This window comes from Castor canadensis, chromosome 13, assembly GCF_047511655.1.
Source record: "Castor canadensis chromosome 13, mCasCan1.hap1v2, whole genome shotgun sequence".
NCBI classification, from domain to species: Eukaryota; Metazoa; Chordata; class Mammalia; order Rodentia; family Castoridae; genus Castor; species Castor canadensis.
This window is the reverse complement of record NC_133398.1, coordinates 125,879,792-125,898,932: the sequence shown is the minus strand read 5'-3', so window position 1 is coordinate 125,898,932 and position 19,141 is coordinate 125,879,792. Positions and strand designations below refer to the sequence as shown.

Here is a 19,141-nt window from a genome sequence, read left to right as displayed (position 1 = left end):
AAAGGAATGAAACTTTTCAAGGTCTTTTTTCATGGATTTTTCTTTTGGTACCCTGTCTAAAAAGACATTGTAAAACCCAAGGTCGCCTACGGTTTTATCTTATCTTCCAGGGGTTTTACAGTTTTGTGTCTTACAAGTAGGTCTGCGATTCATTTTGAGTGTTTTTTTTTTTTAAAGCTGTAAGATCTGTATTCTGATCCTTTTTGTTGTTGTTGTTGCACGTGGATATTCAGTTGTCCCAGTACCATTTGCTGGAAGGACTTCTTTCTCCATTGAATTGCCTTTGCCAGAATTGACTCAATTTGTGAGGATATATTTCTAGGCTCTCTCTATTGAGGTATTCCTTGTGTCCCTCCTCTTCTTTTTATAATACCAGAACCCCAGAACCACACTGTCTTTTTTGTGATTTTATTAGCATATAATAATAGTTGTACAGGGGGTTACACTGTGATATTTTACATATGTGCTTACAATGTAGCTTAGATTTACTCCCAGCCACCATTCTCCCTCTCCCTCTCCCCTCCTTCTTAGGACAATTTCAACAGGTTTCATTCTTCTATTTTCTTTTATGGATACAAAACACATCCCCCATGTTCCCCTTCGTTCCCCCTTTCCTTGTGTCCTACCCCTCTCCCACTGGTACTCACCCCTGGAAAAGATTTAATTTCCCCTCCTGCCCTTCATTTTCCACTCTGTCTTAATTACCCTTGCTTCAAAGTAAGTTGTGAGTTCTGGTAGTGTCTAACTTGGTTCTTCGTATTGTGTTGGCTCCTCTGTGTCTTTGCCTTTCCATGTGAATTTTAGAACGTTTTTTGGATATATGCAAAGTAATTTACTGAGATTCTGATGGGATGTCTTTGAATCTATAGCTGAGCTTGGAGAGCACTGATATCTTCACTGTGCTGAGTTTCCCCATTGTACGGAATACATCTTCATTGTTTTACATCTTTGATTTCTTTCAGGGATTTTGTGCTTTGCTTCATAGAGGTTAGAGTTACACCCAGTATTACTTTGTTTAGGTGTTAATATAAATGCTGTAGTGTTTTCTAGTTCAACTTCCAATGGTTCATTGTTGGTATATAGGAGAGCAATCAATTTTTGAATATTAACCTTTCCCACTGCAAGCTTATTGTAACACCTTTCTTCAGGGTTTTTGTTGGTTATGGTGTGTTTTGATTTTCTACAGACAGCCATACCAGCTGCAGGCAAAGTCAGTTTTATTTTTCTCTCCTTTCTAGTCTGTGTACCTCTGTCTCCATTTCTTCTTACCTAAGTACAGTGTTGAATAGAAGTGGCAAAGGCTTCACATTAAACAAAAAATGACAAGCATGTAAGTTCACCCCTTAGAACACCATTTCTTTTTTTTTTTTTTTTTTTTGAGGCACGGTCTCACTGTAACTCAGGCTGATCTTGCACTTGCCATCCTCCTGCCTCAGTCTCCTGAGAACTGGGATTATGGGTGTCCCCCTTCCCTCTCCCCCTCCCTCTTCCCCCTCCCCCTCCTCCCCCACTTCTTCCTCCTCCCCCTCTTTGCTTCATTTCTTAATAGTGATTGTTGATTTCCTCTATGTCCAGAATGTCATGACCACACCTAATGATATTAACAATAATTTTCCAGCATCGTCTTACACCTGGTTCATATTGAATGGTCCTTTGTACTTCCCTCTTCTTACTCATCTGTGTAAGCCAGGGCCCAGTCTAAGCTGTGCATGTTGTGTGAGGAATGATTTATGATACTTTTGTAATTAAGGAAAAAAATCTCCCCTCTACTTCTCCCTTCTTAAAAAGGAATCTCTTCATAAAATTGACTTGTTGTAGAGGTTGGTGACGACACAATCCTAAATTCCAAGTCACATTTCAAACTTTGGTTTGTGAATTGGTGCAGCCTCCACCCTGCTTCAAGTCTCCCCCCAAATACATCTCTGGAGTCTTCTAGAACTGTTTCTACTTTGGATCAGTAGTCTAGAATTGAGAGTCCCAGAAGAAAACTCTCAAATACATTGGCAGTTCACTTTTAACAAGGGTGCCAAGACCATTCAATCAAAAATAAGGTGGAGCACCCTGTAATCCCAGCTTTGTAGGAGGTGGAGGTAGGAAGATCGAGGTTCAGGCTTGGCTCCAGGCAAAAAAGTACAAACCCATTTCTGAAAAGTAAACTAAAGCACAAAGGGCTGGAGGTGTGGCTCAAATGGTAGTGTTTGCCTAGTAAGCACAAGGCCCTGAGTTCAAATCCTAGAACCACCCCAAAAGAGAAAGTGTCTGGGGGGCAGAATTGGGGACTGAGCCCTCAATCTGTGGAATATGCACTATCTGTAGGTAGACAGTGTCTGCACTGAATTGGATTAGAGGACACACAACTGGTGTCTGCTGCAGAATTGATTGCTTCTGTGTGCATGTGTGTGTGCGCGCGCACATATGTAACCCACATCTGGTTTCAAAAATTTTCTGTATTGATTGTTATGTAATGGGCGTAGAGGAAAACCAAGACACTTTGTTTTTCTGACAGTCAGATAAAGATTCAAGTGAACTAGAAGATAGAACCACAGAACTAATTCAACCTGTAAACAGACAGAATATGCTAGAAGAAACAAACAGAACCTTACAAATTATAGTAGTACGACAAATGATCTCTTTCTTATGTCACTGGAGTTTGGGAGGTGAGGGCAATAATAAAAAGTACTTGAAAGAATGATTTAGGGCTGGTGGAGTTGCTCAATGGTAAGAGCACCTGTCTAGCAAGCGTGAAGCCCTGAGTTCAAACCCTAGTACCATGAAAAGCGAAAAAAAAAAAAAAAACAGAAAAAGAATGACTGAAAACATCCCAAATTTGGTCAGAGATATAAGCCTACAAATTTAAAAAGTTTAGCAAATCTCATACATATAATAAAAGCAATTCCAGACCATATTATAATTAAACTTCTGAATGCTGAAGTAGAAAAAAAGCCACCTTGAAAGTAGCCAGAGGAAAAAAGCATGTTACTCACCAGTTAGGATTCCAGAAGATTGGAAGCTAGAAGTGAGACGGTGTCCAAGGGTTGAGGGAACGGGATCGTCAATCAGGACTCTACGCCAAGTGAACCTATCCTTGAGCAATGAAGAGGGAAGTCAGGACGCTCTCATGTAGGGAAATGGAAAGGATTCATCTCCAACAAACAGAAAAATAAAAGAGGGAACTTTGAGGTATCTGCGTGCAGTGAAGAGTAAGCACAGCAGGACTGGCAATCACTGTCCTGCTTGCAAGATTATCCCCTGGCCAGATTGAGGATATCGTCTTTTGAGAGGGTCCCCACCATGTCCAGAACTTATCAGGACAGCCTATTGTGAAGGCAGGCAGCGTGGGACGTGCCTGGAATCCTGAAATCCCAGCACTCTGGAGCCTGAAGCAGAAGGGTCAGGAGTCTGAGGTGATATGCGGCCTGAGCTGTGTACTGAGTGTGAGGCCAGCCAGGGTGGGAAAGAGGGGAAGGGAGCCCAGACTGAGACACATGGTGCCTGGACTGTGTACACCATGGTCTGTGCTCCATTCCTGCTTTGCTGCTCATCTGTGGAGTCTTGGTCTGTGCTAGGCACAGGGTGCCTGTGTGGCTGGCCCTTCTAACGACTGGGCACTGAGTCTGATGAGCTGCTCTGGGACACAGCACAGAAAATCATCACTGAAGGAGTGCAGTGGGTCACCTGTGAGTTTCCTGGGAAAGGATTTCCTCCAGACTTTGTCTCATGTCCCATTTCCCTGCTTTGCATCCTATCATTATAGAATCATAGACATCTGTGTGATGAGGCTGGGAGCCATTCTAGTGAATCTTCAAACCCGGCGGTGGTCCTGGGGCTCCCTGACACAATCAGGAAGAAAAGAACACGGTAAGAAAACATACAGGTAGTCATGGAAGACAGTCCTACTTCATGTAAATTTTGTAAGCTTTCTGATGATTGAAGCAAAAATTGTGACACTGTCTGAGGTGGTTTTAAAAGTATGTAGAGGAAGTGCTGAAGAACATTACATTTTAAACAAGAAAAGAAAGAAGATGTAACAGAGGCAAGGTTTTTTGTATAATTATTCAAGCTGGTAAAATGAAAACAGCATGGACTGTGATAAGCTACCTAATGTAGCACCTAGAGCACCCACAGGAAAAGATACACAGTTAGGCACACTAAAAACACTCCAGGTAATTAAAACAAAATTCAGGGGAAAAGTTGAGGTAACTCACAAGAAGTCAGTAACAAAAAACAGAACAAATGGAGATAGAAAATAAAATTTAAATGGCAAACTTAAGCCCTACCAATAATAATGATGTTAATTTTTTGATGGTGTGGGAGTTTGAACTTAGGGCCTTGCACTTGCTAGGCAGGCACTCTAACCCTTAGCCATGTCCTTTGGCCTTTTTGCACTGGGGAGTTTTGACATAGGGTCTCACTCTATGCCTGGACTGGCCTGGACTGCTAGCCTCCTATTTTTGTCTCTGTGTGTAACTGAGGAGACAGGCATGTGTCACTGCATCCAGCCCTTGGTTGAGATGGAGTCCTGCTAGTTTTTTTTTTGCCTGGGCTGACCTCAAACCATGATCCTTGCAATCTCTGCCACCAAGTCTACCTTCATTTCATTGAGTTTAACTGACCTAAAAACACCAACTACAAAATGCATTCATTCCACTCTCATATCCTAACTTATCACTGCGTGCTCGATTTCAAGTCCTACAGATCTGGCCAGATGTCTTTGATTTTGGTTTGTCAACCAAATACCTACACGTGGCTGTTTTAACCTAAACCACAACTCAGCCTTCAAATAGTCTCTGTGTAAACACTTTCAAGAACACTTTAAATATGTTATTCCTCCATGGTGTCCTCTTCTTAAGTAGGAACCAGAAGGCTGTAATTGTAGCATTGGGCTGATCACGCCCTCATTTCTTTTCCCTTTCTAGGTTGTGAACCATGCATTTTTTTTCTCTTCCTTGCCATCCTTTGCTTGGGGGTGGCGTCAGCTTCTCCAACACTTACTCACACTTTGGATGCACAGTGGGAGGAGTGGAAGACAAAACACAGCAGAACCTTGGCTGGAACAGTCCTAGCCTAGCTCTGTCTCTGTCTCTGACATGCAATCCTTTGTACGGTCTTCGTCTTGGAGGCAGGGTAGAAGTTACGGGCAGATTGAGACACAACCATTTATAAAGGATGAAAAGAACGTCTACCTCCCTGAGTTCTTTCTGCTAAGTGCGTGTGGCCTCTGTCACAGTGTTGAAATCAGGTGTTGACTCTAATGAAACCCAGTGTGCTTTATTCGTTCTACTAAATGGAGAATTTGCTCTGCCTTCAGCTGGGGTAAAGAATGGGGTGAGCCTGGCTCCCTAAAGATGACCAGAGATCGGGATAACCACTGGGATTGGCACCTGGGCAGCTGCCCCACTGTGTGAGCTCCTGACGGTGACAGGAAGGCATGGATTGAGGACATCATGTTTAGAAGAAGGACATTGTCATCAAATTGACAAGCACACACGGTGTCGTAGCTAACACTTGAGTCATTGATGATCCAACCTGTGATGTGAATTCTCTGACATTTTCTACTTGTGACATGGTACCACTGCTGTAAAAGTTGCCATAAACAGATTATATTACTGAATCACCTAAATAAATTGTTGACTATATTTGGTTAATAAAATTGAAAGTTTGTAGAGGTGAAAATTTGTTCTGGTTTTAAAGCACTGATGTAATGCACTGCCATTCCTCTCTGAGACAGAACTGAATGTGCCAGTGGGGCACCAGGAGGAAGAGGGGGTGCCTTCTTTCTCCACCATTCATACATATGCAGACCTTACCTCAGGTGTCCAGGGGCTGTTTGAACCCTATCCTAGATTAGAAGAAAACTTGATCAAACAATCTATTATTGAATCCCTTAATAATTTATTGACTTACCTGATTAATAAAATTTAAATTTTGTAAAGGTGAGATATCTTTCTGGTTTTTTTTTATTAATTATTGTTGTACTGGGAATACATTGTGACATTTATCAAAGTTCTTACAATATATCATAGTTGAATTCACTCCCTCCCTCATTCTCCTTTATCCTCCCCTCCCCTCATTCCTGGAATAGTTTCACCAGGTCTCATTTTTCCCTTTCCACTCATGAGTGCGTAATATTCCACCACATTCACCCTCCCACACTCTTTCCTTATATCCTCCCCCTTCCCACTGATACCAAACTCCAAAGAGGACCTGTGTTACCTTCCTGTTCTCAGTTTTTGAAAAAAGACATTTTTGTTTGTATAACATAACTACACAGGGAGTTTCCTTGTGACATTTCCATGTATATGTGGATTATAACCTGAATTAGTTCATCCCCTCTGTTTTTCTTCTTTCTACTTAGTCCCCTTCTAAACCTGTGCTTTCAAAAGGTTTAAAAAATTCTACATTCATTCTTATATAGAAAGTAATTGACTGTTTTCACCTACTTAACTTCCTTCTTTTACCCTCCCTCATATGTGACCTCTCTTAGTGTGACCTGTTTTTCATAATATTGCTGCATTTGTGTTAGGTTTATATTCCACATATGAGAGAAAACATGGTGACTTTTGGCCTTCTGAGCCTGGCTAACTTCACTTAAGATGATGTTCTCCAGTTCCATCCATTTACCTGCAAACGACAAAATTACATTCTTCTTGATGACTGAATAAACTTCCATTGTATATAAACACCACGTTGTCTTAATCCAGTCATCAGTTGTGGGGCATCTTGGCTGTTTCCATAGCTTTCTGTGTTTAAAGCACTGATGTGAACTTTCCTTCTTCTCTGAAGACAGAACTGAATGTGTCAATAGTGCACCAGCAAGAAGAATGGGTATTTCTGGCTCTTCCAGTCAAACATAGCTCAGATGTCCAGGGGCTGGTCGAACCCTACCCTAGATGGGAGGAAAACTTGACCAAAGATCTATAAGGACAAAGGAAAATTGTTTGAATAAAGAAAATAATCTCTTTTTCGAAAAGCAAATGGGAGGATATGTGATTTTACTACAGTAAGAGAGCCTGGGAGATCAGGTTGATTACACGCAAGATGGTTGCAGTCCCGTCCACTTATGGGACAAACAGTTGAATCTGGTTTCTGGGGCATCTTCACCAAGTGTGGGTAGAGGCCTGCTGGCCGTGTTGTGCTCAAGGAAGGACAGGACACTACTGAGTTGACAAGGCTGATGACCACACGAGATAAGACATAAACTCCTGGTTCTTCACACACGGTTTCGTGGCCTTGGAAGGTGGAAGACAGATGGAAGGATCAGAAGTGAGGGTCTGAAGCTGTATATTGAACTGAACTCTCCATATTGTATTGGTACAGAGCACGTGCTTCTATCGAGTGTGTGTCATCAAAGCCTCGTGTTCCCACACTGGAAGGAATAAGGAAGGGGTTGAGATGGTTAGTGGACAGACTCCATCTTCCCAGAGGAGGGAGTGAGGAAACTGGGGTTGCAGCCCACAGAGCCTACAGAAGAGTCCATCCAAGTGCATCTGGTGGACCTCCTGCCATTCCAAAGTCTCATCTGTCCTTTCCTACTAGGTCACAAATGCGTACATTTTAACAAAATGACAAATGTACCATCAGGAGTGAAGTTCCTTGGGTTTTGTACATAAGAATGGAGTGTAGTGGGAGAAGATGTGAGATTCCCCTGCTAATTGCCCTCCCCAGGGTGGGACCTAGATTTGATCCAGCCACAATGAATGTAGTGCCCACTTTGTGTCTGTCATCCCCACTGTGGGAGAGACAGCCCCCTCCTCATTGAGAAGGTGCTGGTGTGAGAATGCGAGTCAGGGAGGACTTCCAGGAAAAGGGACGTAGACACTTGTCAGAGCAAACAGTCACTGGGATAAGAAGAGCCGAGTGTCCTAGCAGACACCGGAGGTCAGCACCCTGAGACAGGAGACTGTGGTTAGAGATCCTGTGGGAGAATTGGGTCGAGGTGTTGAGATGTGAGACTAGGAAGGGGTGGGTTGTTAGGACACAATGCACCCCGGGAGTTGTACAGTGAAGAGACCGATTTCCTGATATGTCTTACTGGAAACACAGTGGCTTGTAAAAAAGTCATTTTCACTTTCTAGCAGGACTCCACTGTGTGGTCATTTGGAGTTCTCTTCCTGCTGGAGACATCTGGATGTTTGCTGGGCTGGGTGGTTGTGGATGCTTGTGTTGATGGGTCTTCTCCACTAGTTACCAGAGCACCCTCAGGGGTCTCTCTGTGGCTTTGCCTCCCACCACATGAATCTGGGAACTCTACATACTGTCCGCATATATTCCAAGTGGATAAACTTTAAACAGCAACTTTCACAATTATTCAGGATATCTCTATTTGAACATAAATTAATAACGAACAGTACTATCCAAAACATGAACTCTGTTCTCCAGTAGTACATGTTTAAAGTTTCACAAATCACGTATTTATTTGGCTACTATTCTTTTGCATATATGCATTCAGCAACTCTCCATAGGTCACCTTCATGAGGTGGTGCTTGCTGAGACTGGGGACACTAAAGTGAACCAGATAACCCTGTTCACTCCCTTTGGACCTGCCATTCCCCTGGGGCAGCCAGCACATCCAGCATGGCGGGAGTCCAGGTGCAGTGGTCATGGGCTCTGAAAGGGGAGCAGAGGTCACTGGAGCAAGTGTCAAGGACACAGTGCCCTCTAGGGGGTCACTGAAGATCTGAACAAGTGCCCTCTGGTCAAATCTCAAAAGTCCTGTGTCTTTTGACAAACGATTTACTTGTATGATGAGATGAGAGGCGTGTCTCTCTCTCTACTGTGTCATTTCAATTTTGAAATAATAAACTGTCCTTTATTTCATGAGTTAATTTATTAAGAAGTATTTTATTTCTGCTTCTGGAAAATAACTGATAGACCAAAGGAAGAGGAAGTGGGAATGAAAGTGTCCTTAGTTCATAAAGGCAAGTGTCCCATCTGAGAATGTTTGGTCCCAAGATTCACAGTGACCGTGCTCAGCCCGTCCATCCACACAGCAAGGACAGAGGGACCTCCCCTGGCCAGGTGACCCTGTGCAGCCATGCAGGTTCAGTGCTTGGAACTCGTCCAACAGTGGTGGCCTCAGGTTTCCAATTTACTGCTCCCAGCCAAGAAAAATAGGGAGAGCTTTGCTAAGGGTGAAGGAGGGGCAGGCAGCTATGGAGTGTAAAGTTCTAACAGGACTGTTTTACTGGTTTTTTAGAGCTGCATTTGCTACCAATCAGAGTTGAGTAATTGTCTCAGTTTCTTGTTAAAAGACATTGTTTTCACATTGTTGGCTGAATCAACGGGAGGTGGTAAAAAGTACTCGTCTTTCTGAAAAAAGTGGCTCACTGCTGTCATCCCAGCTGTGTGGAAAGCTGAATGGGACGATAACTGGTTGAGGCCATCCTGGGTGAAATGTCCTTGAGACCCTACCTCAAACGATAGCTGGGCATGGTGACCCATACCTGTCACCCTGGCTTCATAGGAGGCTTACATTGGGAGGATGGAAGATGCCATCTGAGCCCAAAGAGCTGGGTACACTGGCACATTCCTATCATCCCAGCAAAGGTGGGAAGTATCTGATGGGATGAATGTGGTTTAAGTCACCTTGGGCATGAAGACAGGCCATACCTCACAAGAACCAGAAGAAAATAGGGTGGAGGCCTGGCTCAAGCACTGGGGTGTGTGCCTCACTGGCAGGAAGCCTAAATTCAAGCTGCAGTGCTGCTTGAAAACAAAGAAACAAAAAACCATGTCTAGTGCAATATCTCATGTGTGGCTAGACCCTGTGGCAGCTGGAATTGTGGAAAGTCGCAAACTACTCCCTACTACAGAGGAAGCTGTCATAACGGTCTCACTTCATCAAAAGAAACCTGCTATGCACCCCGCCCTGTATTGGGTGCCAGGTGATGACTTTATGGCAGTCATGTGATTGAATTCTAAATGGTAACAGCGTCCTCTCTCCCTCTGAGGGGGGAGATGATCTGCCCTTAGAGAAGCTGCCCCTGCACTGTCCTGCAGCCACAGGACACCTAGACTTTTCCACAGTGCCTGGGTCAATACTTACAAGACCAGTTTGAATATTGCTATTCCTCCATCATGGCTTTAATTTCTCAGGTATAAAAAAAATGCTATTTCAGAAGCATGGGTCTAAATGAGATTCTCATTTCTTTCTTTTTCTCTTCTCGTTTTTCAAACAGGAATCCTTTTCTCTTCCTCGCCATCCTTTGCTTGGGAATGGCGTCCGATGCCCCAACACTTAATCACACTTTGGATGTGCAGTGGGATTTGGGGTGGGTTTTAAAAGCAAGAGAGACCATCACTTGTACTTATTTCTAGAATGAAGAAGGAAAAAGGAGAGCAGTATGGGAGGAGAACTTGAAAATGATTGAGCTGCACAATGAAGAGTACAGACAAGGGAAACACGGCTTCTCCATGGGACCTGGTGAGTGTGGTGTGCATTGTGTAATCTGTGCTTCCTCTCCTCTGTTTCCTACAAAATGCTCTCTGCTCTGAACATGTTCTTTACTCTTCCTTGAAGACCCATGAAGAATTCAGGAAGACAAGACTTGGCTGTCAAACCATGGAGGACGATTGTGTGGATTGTCAAGGTGATGTGACTGGTGTGAAGGATCAGATATGACACTGTCACATTCAGCCCTTCCAGTGCCCACAGGAAAGACAAGAAGGTATTGCCATTTCCTTTAGGAGACTACAAAGTGACCTTAGGTTTACCTTTTCTTTTTAGAGAATAGCAGACATCAGAGCTGCTGTTCAGGTCTTGGTATTTGCTTTGTGGTTGATGCCTTTTATTCCCTTTTTAGGGTTAGTGTGTTTCTTGCTAAGCTTTTAGTGTGATTGGGGCCCTAGGAGGACAGATGTTCAGGAAAACTGAGTGAGTAGAACCTAGGGGATGTTCTTCCTCTCAAGGAGATTGTGACTGCACAGATGGGCAAGTCAATACACACTTCCTGTACCCGATAGATGACGGAGGGCAGGACACAGAGGAATCACCTCTTTAGGACTGCAAAGTAAATGGATCTCTTCACTTTGGTGTCATTCCTGCTCTGGTTGTGCAAGGTGAAACAACCTCAGAGATAAAAGACTCCTTCCTCAGAATTCCCCTCTAGATGGGAGAATCTGGATATGTCCTAAGTGAGTTCACTCATGAAAAATTAACCTGGCAGAGCTCTAGGGCGGTATGGGTAGCACACAGGCGATCTTATTTCCCTGTAACACAGAGCACATGCACACCGTGTATATGTAATGCGTTTCTCCACTGTGGAAAAATTCCTATAAAACGGTAGATGAAGCATGTCTTATTAAAGACATATTAGCTATGTTTCAGTATCAAACAGCAGCACGGGATGATTTATAACAGCATTGATTGGAAACCCTAAGCTGCAAACTTCTGAGTGCTGTGATTTTAACCCACGTTCAGCGAGGTGGATGGCAATTTAATAAGGAAAAGTAATACCCAGAAACACAGATTCTTTTCAACAGATACACATTTTTAAAGTTTCACAATTCCTGTATCTGTAGAGCTTTTTTTTTTTTTTGCATATCTGCATTCAGCAAGTGTCTATAGGTCACCTTCATGAGGTGGTACTTGCTGGGCAAGGGACACAAAAGTGAACCAGGTAATCCTGGTCCCTCCCTTTGGACCTGCCATTCCCCTGGGGCAGCCAGCACAACCCAGCATGGGAGTCCAGATGCAGTGGTCATGGGCTCTGAAAGGAGGGCAGAGGACAGTGGAGCAAGCATCAAGGACACAGTGCCCTCTAGTGGTGACAGAAGGTCTGAACAAGTGATATCAGGTGAAATCTCAAGAGTCCTGTGTCATCTATAGGACCTGAGATAAGGAGGAGGTTTCTCTTTGTGCTGTTATTTAAATTTTGAAATAATGAACTTTCATCTATTTCATGAGCTAATCTATTCAGAAGTATATAGTTCCAGAAAAATACATGAATTGATAGATCAGAAGGAAGAGAATCTGGAGAAGGAAAAGTTCTCAGTTCATAAAGACAGGTGTTCCATGTGAGAGCTTGTTTCCATGACTCACAGTGACCATGCTCAGTCAGTCCTCTCACACGGCATGGACGGAGGAACCTCCACTGGCCAGGTGACACACGAGGACAAGTACTGTGTGCTTCCACACAGAGTGTGGTGCCAAGCAGTGTGTCTTCGTGGGTTTTGAGTTGCCATCAGAAAATACCACAGACTGAGATGAACACAAGTGACTCCAGTGAACACAATGGCTGATAGTTTCCTAGTTGCAGGGCTGGAGGTCCATTGTCGAGGTGACAGCATTTGGCAAGGGCCTTCTTGCTGGGTCATGACATGGTCATAGAAGGGCAGAAAGGGGAGAGCACCAGAGACAAAAGGGGTCTTGAACTTGACGTTATAAGAAACCCATTCACTTGATAAGAAACCCACTCTTATCCTGGGTTGGACAGATGCTCGTCCCTTCCCAGGGAGGCACCTGCAGCAGCTGAGGCCACCCCAGGTGGGTGAAACCAGCCTCACTGGTGAATGGCAGGTCCAGGCACTGGGAGGGGTGGAACTCTGCCAGGCCAAGGGCTAGGGAATGGGGATGTCTGCATGGAACTGCAGCTTTGTGGTGAGGATGCAGAGAGGTGATTGGGAAACCCAGGGAGGCACAAAGACCACTCGGGATCTCAGCTTGTGCACGTCATACCTTTGGAGCTGCCATTGCCCTGGGGCGGCCAGCACACCCCAGCATGGCGGGAGTCCAGGTGCAGTGGTCATGGGCTCTGAAAGGGGAGCAGAGGACACTAAAGCAAGTGTCAGGGATGAGGTAACCTGTAGGGGTCACGGAAGGTCTCAACAAGTACCCTCTGGTGAAAATAGAGACCTGCATCATCTGTAGTACATGAGAGGAGAATGGTTCTCTTGGTGCTGTGTTATTTCAGTTTTGAAATAATGAACTTCCTTTACTTCATGAGTTAATCTATTCACAAGTAGAAAGTAAGTTCCCGAAAGTAAAGAAGACTTGATAAACCAAAGGAAGAGAAGATGGGAACAAAAGGGTCCTTATTTCAAAAAGACAAGTGTCTCATCTGAGAGAGTTTGTTCCCAAGATTCACAGTGACAGTGCTCAGCCAGTCCAAGGACAGAGGATGTTCCACTAGCCAAGTGACCCAGTGAAGACCATATATGACAATGGTGGCCTGAAAGCTCCAACTTATTGTTCCCAGCACCTCATTCCCCCCCAAAAATAGAGAAAGCTTTGCTAAGGCTGAAGGAGAGAAGGACAGCTAGGGCATATGATGTTCTAACGAGACCGCTTTACTGGTTTTGTCAGTGCTCCCTTTGGTACCAAGACAGAGCTAAGTAATTGTCTTATTTTCTTGTTAAAGGAGATCGATTTGTCATTGTTGGATGATTATCTGAGAGCTTGAAAAACAAACACCCATCTTCCTGGGCATGCTGACTCATACCTTCTAATCTTGGCTACTTTGGGAGCCAGAGATTGGGGAGTTAGTGGTTCAATGCCAGCCTGGGCAAGAAGTTCTCAAGACCTCATCTCAAATAGCATCTGGGCACTGTGGTGTGTTCCTGTTATCCCAGCTGTGAGGGAGGTTGGGGATGGGAGGTTTGTGTTTCCAGGTCAGCCATGGACCAAAAAGTTTGCAAGATCCCATCTCAAGACAGGAAGCTAACGTAGGTCCTCTCCTGGGGGGCCGGGGAGGGGTGTGTTCCACGAGGGCATAAGGAAAAGGTGAAGGAAGACAGAGTTGGTCGAAGTATTTTGTATTTACGTATGAAAACAGAACAGTGAAACTTGTTGACATTGCTCTAAGTAGGTTGTAGGGGAGATAAGGAAGAAAGATGGAAGGGGTGAAATCTGATTAGGATATATTAGAAGCCCTTGTGTAAGTGTCACAATGTACTCCCCTCTACAGTATAATATGCTAATAAAAAATCCCATCTCAACAGAATAGTGCTTCTGGTGGCATGCTCCAGTCATCCCAGGAAGCATATGCTAGGAGGGTCGCTGTTTAAGCCAGCCTGGGTATAAAGCAAACCTTATCTCAGAACTAATCAGAAGAACAAAGTGCTGGTGGCGTGGTGCAAGCCAGAGTGACTGCCTCGTGAGCATGGAGGCCAGAATTGAAACTGCCGTACTGTCGGAAAGCAAACAAAAAGCAGACGGGTTAGAAAAAAGAAAACAGCTTTAATGCACTATCAGAACTGTGGGTGTGACAGGGCTGTCACCCATGGTAAGGTAGAAATTGAGATAGCTCACTTGTCAGAAGAATCTCTGAGAGCTCAGAACCGCCATCAGAGGAAGCAGCAGTGTCACAGCAGAAATCTTCCTGCCACATCTGTCTGATGTCATCAAGAAACCTGCTATGCACCCCCACCCTGTATTTGGCCCCAGGGGATGACTCTAAGTCATGTGATTGAATTCTAAACGGTAACAGCGTCCTCTCCCTCTGAGGGGGGAGATGGTCTTCTGTTAGAGAAGCTGTCCCTGCAATGTCCGGCAGCCGCTGGCTTCCACTCAGGCTTCTTCCTTACAGATGGAGGCTGGGCTCCCGACACAGCAAAGATGCTTTAGCATCATGGCCTCCTCAGGACTCCTGCCTCAGGGCCAGGGAAAATGTTCCCTGCCACCTGCTCCAAGTCGGTTTCTCGTTCTAGCATGTCATTCCATTGGAATTCATTTTTTTTAATATATTGTATAATTTTTTAAGTGTGAAACTCCTTAAGTGTGAAAAAATTTAAAAACTTCTTAACTGTGTCATTAAACTCATTTAAAAAATAAATCAATTAATTTTACTGGACCACACAGGCTTATTGGAGGCCTTTTAATTTCTGCACTTGCTGACAGGGCCCCAGAGAACAGCCCTACAAAGGTGGATGGCAAGTTCTCTTCACCCTGAACTGTCACATAACATAACAGATCTCTAACACTGAACCTTGAAAATAAAGTCCTTTCACTTATTTAAAAAAATGGAAGGAAAAGTGACAATGTGGGAGAATAGATGTGGAAAGAGACAGGAAAGTTCTGACAAGGCCTCAAGCACAAATGAAATCCCCAGCAAATAAGAGAGGGTGCCTCCTCAACTTGATAAATTACATCTATGACAGCCCTACTGGCAACAGGGTACTTGATGGGAGAAGCTAGACGCTTTCTCACCAAGATCAGGGGCAGAGCAAGAGTGGTGCCTTTCACACTTCTTTCAGCACAGTACTGGAAGCCCTGGCTAATGCAATAAGACGTGAAAAGGAAATAAACAAATTAGCAGAAGAATGAACTCTGCCTTTATGAACAGATGGCATGGTTTGTCTATGTACAGAATCCAAAAGAATCAACCACAGCCCACACCCTGGATCCCAAAAGCAATTGTAATGAGCTTGCAGGATGCACCATTGATATGCAAGGTTAATTGCTCTCCCGTGTATCAGCAATGAGCAGATGGAATTTGAGATAAAGCAGCAGTGCCGTTTATGTTAGCACCAAGATAAGTACAATGAGGAGGCACTGAGCTAACAAAATATGTACCAGGTCCATATGAGGAAGCTACAGAACTGACACAGAGTCAAAGAACTAACTACGGAGAGATGTTCCTTGGTAGTGGGGAAGAAACTCGCTAATAACAAGACAGGATTCATCCTACCTCATGTGCAAACTCAAAGCCACCCCAGGGGATGCAGATGGCACGGGTGGGGAGCCCTACATTGAGAACCACTGGTGCCCATTTTATAGATGAGGGAGTCGCAGTGGCAGCAGGGTGCAGAGTCATAATGGTCAGTGCAAGGTTGCTTCCTAGTGTGAAGGAAGAACTTTCATACACGTCAGGCATCAAGGTTTAAAAATGGAAGCTGAGCTTTGGGACCATCCTTCTCTATACATTTCTGTCCCCATCACTTGATGGCAAACTCAACTCTGGAAGCCTGAGGGGAAGTGGAACGTGACTGCTGAAGCCATGGGATGGATGGAAGGCCCCAAGGCTCCCAGGGTCATTGTCTCCACTTTGATGCACATGCTAGCTTGCCTGGTGTCACGTGGGAAGGAAGAAGACATGAGTGCCACTGTTAAAGAAAAATTATTATATATATTTTTGATGGCACTGGGGTTTGAACTCAGGGCCTCACGCTTGCTAGGCAGGTGCTCTACCACTTGAACCACTCCACCTATAAACTAGATATAGTGTGTTTGGAGGGTATTTGTGGGAGGGAGGAGGGTGAATGAAGGAGATCGAGGTGAGGGAATATGGTGGATGGACTTCATGAACTTTTACAAAATAGAACAATAAAGCCTCTTGCAGTAGTTTCAAGAGTGGGATGGGGAGAGGGTTGAGGCGGAGTGATGGTGGCGGTGATCAAACCAATGTACAGTGTAAGCCTATTTGGAATTGTCACAGTGAATCCCCCATACAACGAATATATCCTGTTTCAAAAATCTGAAAAAAAAGAAACATGAAATGACAATTGTTGAAACACATCCGGGAAGGCCTTATAGGACCTTGGAAATAAGTATTATAAGGACCACTGCAATGGGGTCCTGAAGTGAGGAAGATTGAGCTCAACTCCAAATATAGCATGGCCAAGTGAGAATTCATAGCCAAGGCGCAGACCCCAAAGGCGTCAATGGATATAAAACTTTTAAAAAGAAACACCAGGAGGATTCTGGCTAAACACACAATAGGATTCATTTTTTTTTTGCAGTACTAGCATTTGAACTCAGGGCCCACACCGAGAGCCACTCCACCAACCCTTTTTGTAAAGGGTTTTTTTTCAAGATAGGGTCTTGCAAACTATTTGCCAGGGCTGGCTTCAAACCATGATCCTCCTGATCTCTGCCTCCTGAGTAGCTAGGATTACAGGCATGAGTCATGGTACCCAGCCCTATCAAGAATCTTGCTGAAGACAGACCAGGGTTTCAGGCATCAGTGGGGCTTGATGGAGCTGGATGAGGAAACTGACCAGATACCCAGGAAGATCAGATATCAGGAATCAGATATTAAGATGACTTAGAAGGTTTTTGTGCTGGATGTTCAAGGAAGTGGACAGATGGTGCTGGCAGAAGACTCAGAAGCTTGATGAGTTTGCCTCATTTTCTTTTGCAGCTTTCGGCATTCCATTTTTAGTCCTCGTATCTTGACTACATGTGATGTAGATGTTTCTGTGGTTGGGTCTATTTATGGTTCAACGCACCTCGTGTATTTGGATATCCATGTCGTCCCCTAGATTTGGGAAAATCTTTGTTACAGTTTCATCGCATAGGATTTCTGTGCTTTATTTGTGTCTCAGCTCCTCCTTCTACCCCTATGGATTGCTAGGTTTTATCTCTTGATCACCCCACAGAGGTCTGGAAAGCTGTGGTCATGCAGGTTTATTTCTCTGTTGCTTTCTGAACGTAATAGCTCTTCAACTTTGACTTCAATATCTGAAATTCTTTCTTCCACTTGCTCTAGTATATTGACAAAAATTTCCACTGTTTTTATTTGATTGATTGAGGTTTTCATGTCCAACATTTCTGATTACTTTTTTTTCCAGAATCTCAGTGTCCTTGCTGAATTTCTCACCCCTGTTGCTGACTTTCTAATCCAGGTCTTCGTTGGACATTCTCCTTCATTCAGCTGTTTGTTTGGATCCTTTTTGAGGTCACTGGTCATTTTTAGAAGTAGATGTTTGAATTCTTTGGCATTTCAGCCATTTCAGTACTTACGGTTTCACAATTAAGCAGTTGTGAGCTTTGGAGGAGTCACACGGCCCTGCTTTTCATATCTCCCGTGTTTTTAGGGCGTGATTTGTGCGTGTGTTGGGATGGGCATCTCCTCCAGTTTTATTTGATTGACTTCTTGGTGACCACTCTTGTTTTGAGGGCTCAACTCCAGGACCGCTGAGAGAGGAGAAAACCAGCCACATAGCAGTGGTAACTGCGTTCACTTTAGAAGCTTCCTCTATTGTTTACCTCTTTGTGTACCAGGAGTCACTGCTGGTCACAAGGCTCTTTAATGCCCATGAGCTGGGCAAGTTCCTTCTAGTACCACAGGAACTCCAGCGTGTGCCCAGGGGGCAGCAAGTGTCCAAGCCTAGAGGTGACCCCCAGATGCATCAAAGTATAGGTACAAAAGCAGAGCAATGGTTTCTGAACATTCTAAATGGGTATAAATGAGGGAACCAGACTCAATCCTAGCCACAGAAAGCAGGACCACCGGTCACCATTCCTAGCCCTACCTGTGTACCTTACTGCTTACACTTCTCAGTTCTTCTATGTCAGCCCTCCTGCTTCTGCAACCACCTCTTATAACCATCACCCCCTCAGACTCTGTGGCAGGATGACCCAGGGACTTCAGCCACAATTGTTCTTTGTTTTCAGGTTCTCAGGATAGCTCTGTGTCAAGAATAAGCCCTTTTCAAGATTGAACCTGACTTTAGCACTCTGAGATATGGGGAGAGACTTTTTTTGCTTTTCCAGTGCTTGTCTTTGGAAGGAAGGGGTCACTGTCACACTAAATCCACACACTGGGTGTAAGGTTTACATGAACTGTGGGTTTTTCCTGTGGTTAGGTCCGCCAAGACATTCTTTCCACATTTGCCTGGCTTATTTTTTAGTTATGGCTTTGGATTCCAGTCCTGTCTCTGAGCCAGGATCGCAGCTTCTCGCTGTTTCTTCTTTGCTCCTAGGTCACGTGTCTGTTTCTTATGCTTTTCAGAAGTCCTGTCGCCTTTTGTCCTAATTCTCAAAGCTCTTCTTCTCTTTGGACCACAGGTCCTACTTTGTTTTGCTGAGTCTCCCATGCATGAGTCACGTGGAAGAAGTGTCAAATCCACTCTCTTGCCACTTGCCCCCCATCTTTCTGTTTCTAATGTATGAATTTTTTGTGAGTAGAGTCAATCCTGCAATTATGGTCTAAAGACAGAGCTAAAGGTGCCAGTGGTTCACTAGGAGAAAGAGTGGGTGGCCTTCTGGCTGTCCCTGGATAAGACTTCAAGATCAAATACCGGCACCTGATGAGGGCCTGCTTTCTGTGTCATAAGGCAGGAGGGGAAAAAGAGTGAGCACCAGACACAAAAGAGGCTGGACTTGTCCTTGTAAGGAGCACATTCCCTAGATGACTAACCATCCAGGGACAGGATGTGTTCAAGCTTTATCACGCCTAAGGAGTCAGAGGACCCACACATC

At 44.3% G+C, this 19,141-nt stretch overlaps 1 protein-coding gene across 14 annotated transcripts in view; it reads left to right on the top strand.

The window, feature by feature from the left end:
- The window catches only part of LOC109687925 (procathepsin L-like), a 55,454-nt gene that overhangs the window by 32,980 nt on the left and 3,333 nt on the right, over nucleotides 1-19,141 (top strand). For 6 of the 14 annotated variants that reach the window (XR_012440595.1, XR_012440590.1, XR_012440586.1 and 3 more), the window contains 2 exons: nucleotides 3,755-3,858; nucleotides 5,309-5,937. The gene's annotated coding sequence lies outside the window, so the exon portion shown is untranslated. Of the gene's footprint in view, nucleotides 1-3,754; nucleotides 3,859-4,916; nucleotides 5,938-10,317; nucleotides 10,424-10,519; nucleotides 10,668-19,141 lie in introns of those variants that run through there. The other 8 variants (XR_012440593.1, XM_074052603.1, XM_074052601.1 and 5 more) reach the window with 3 other exon arrangements.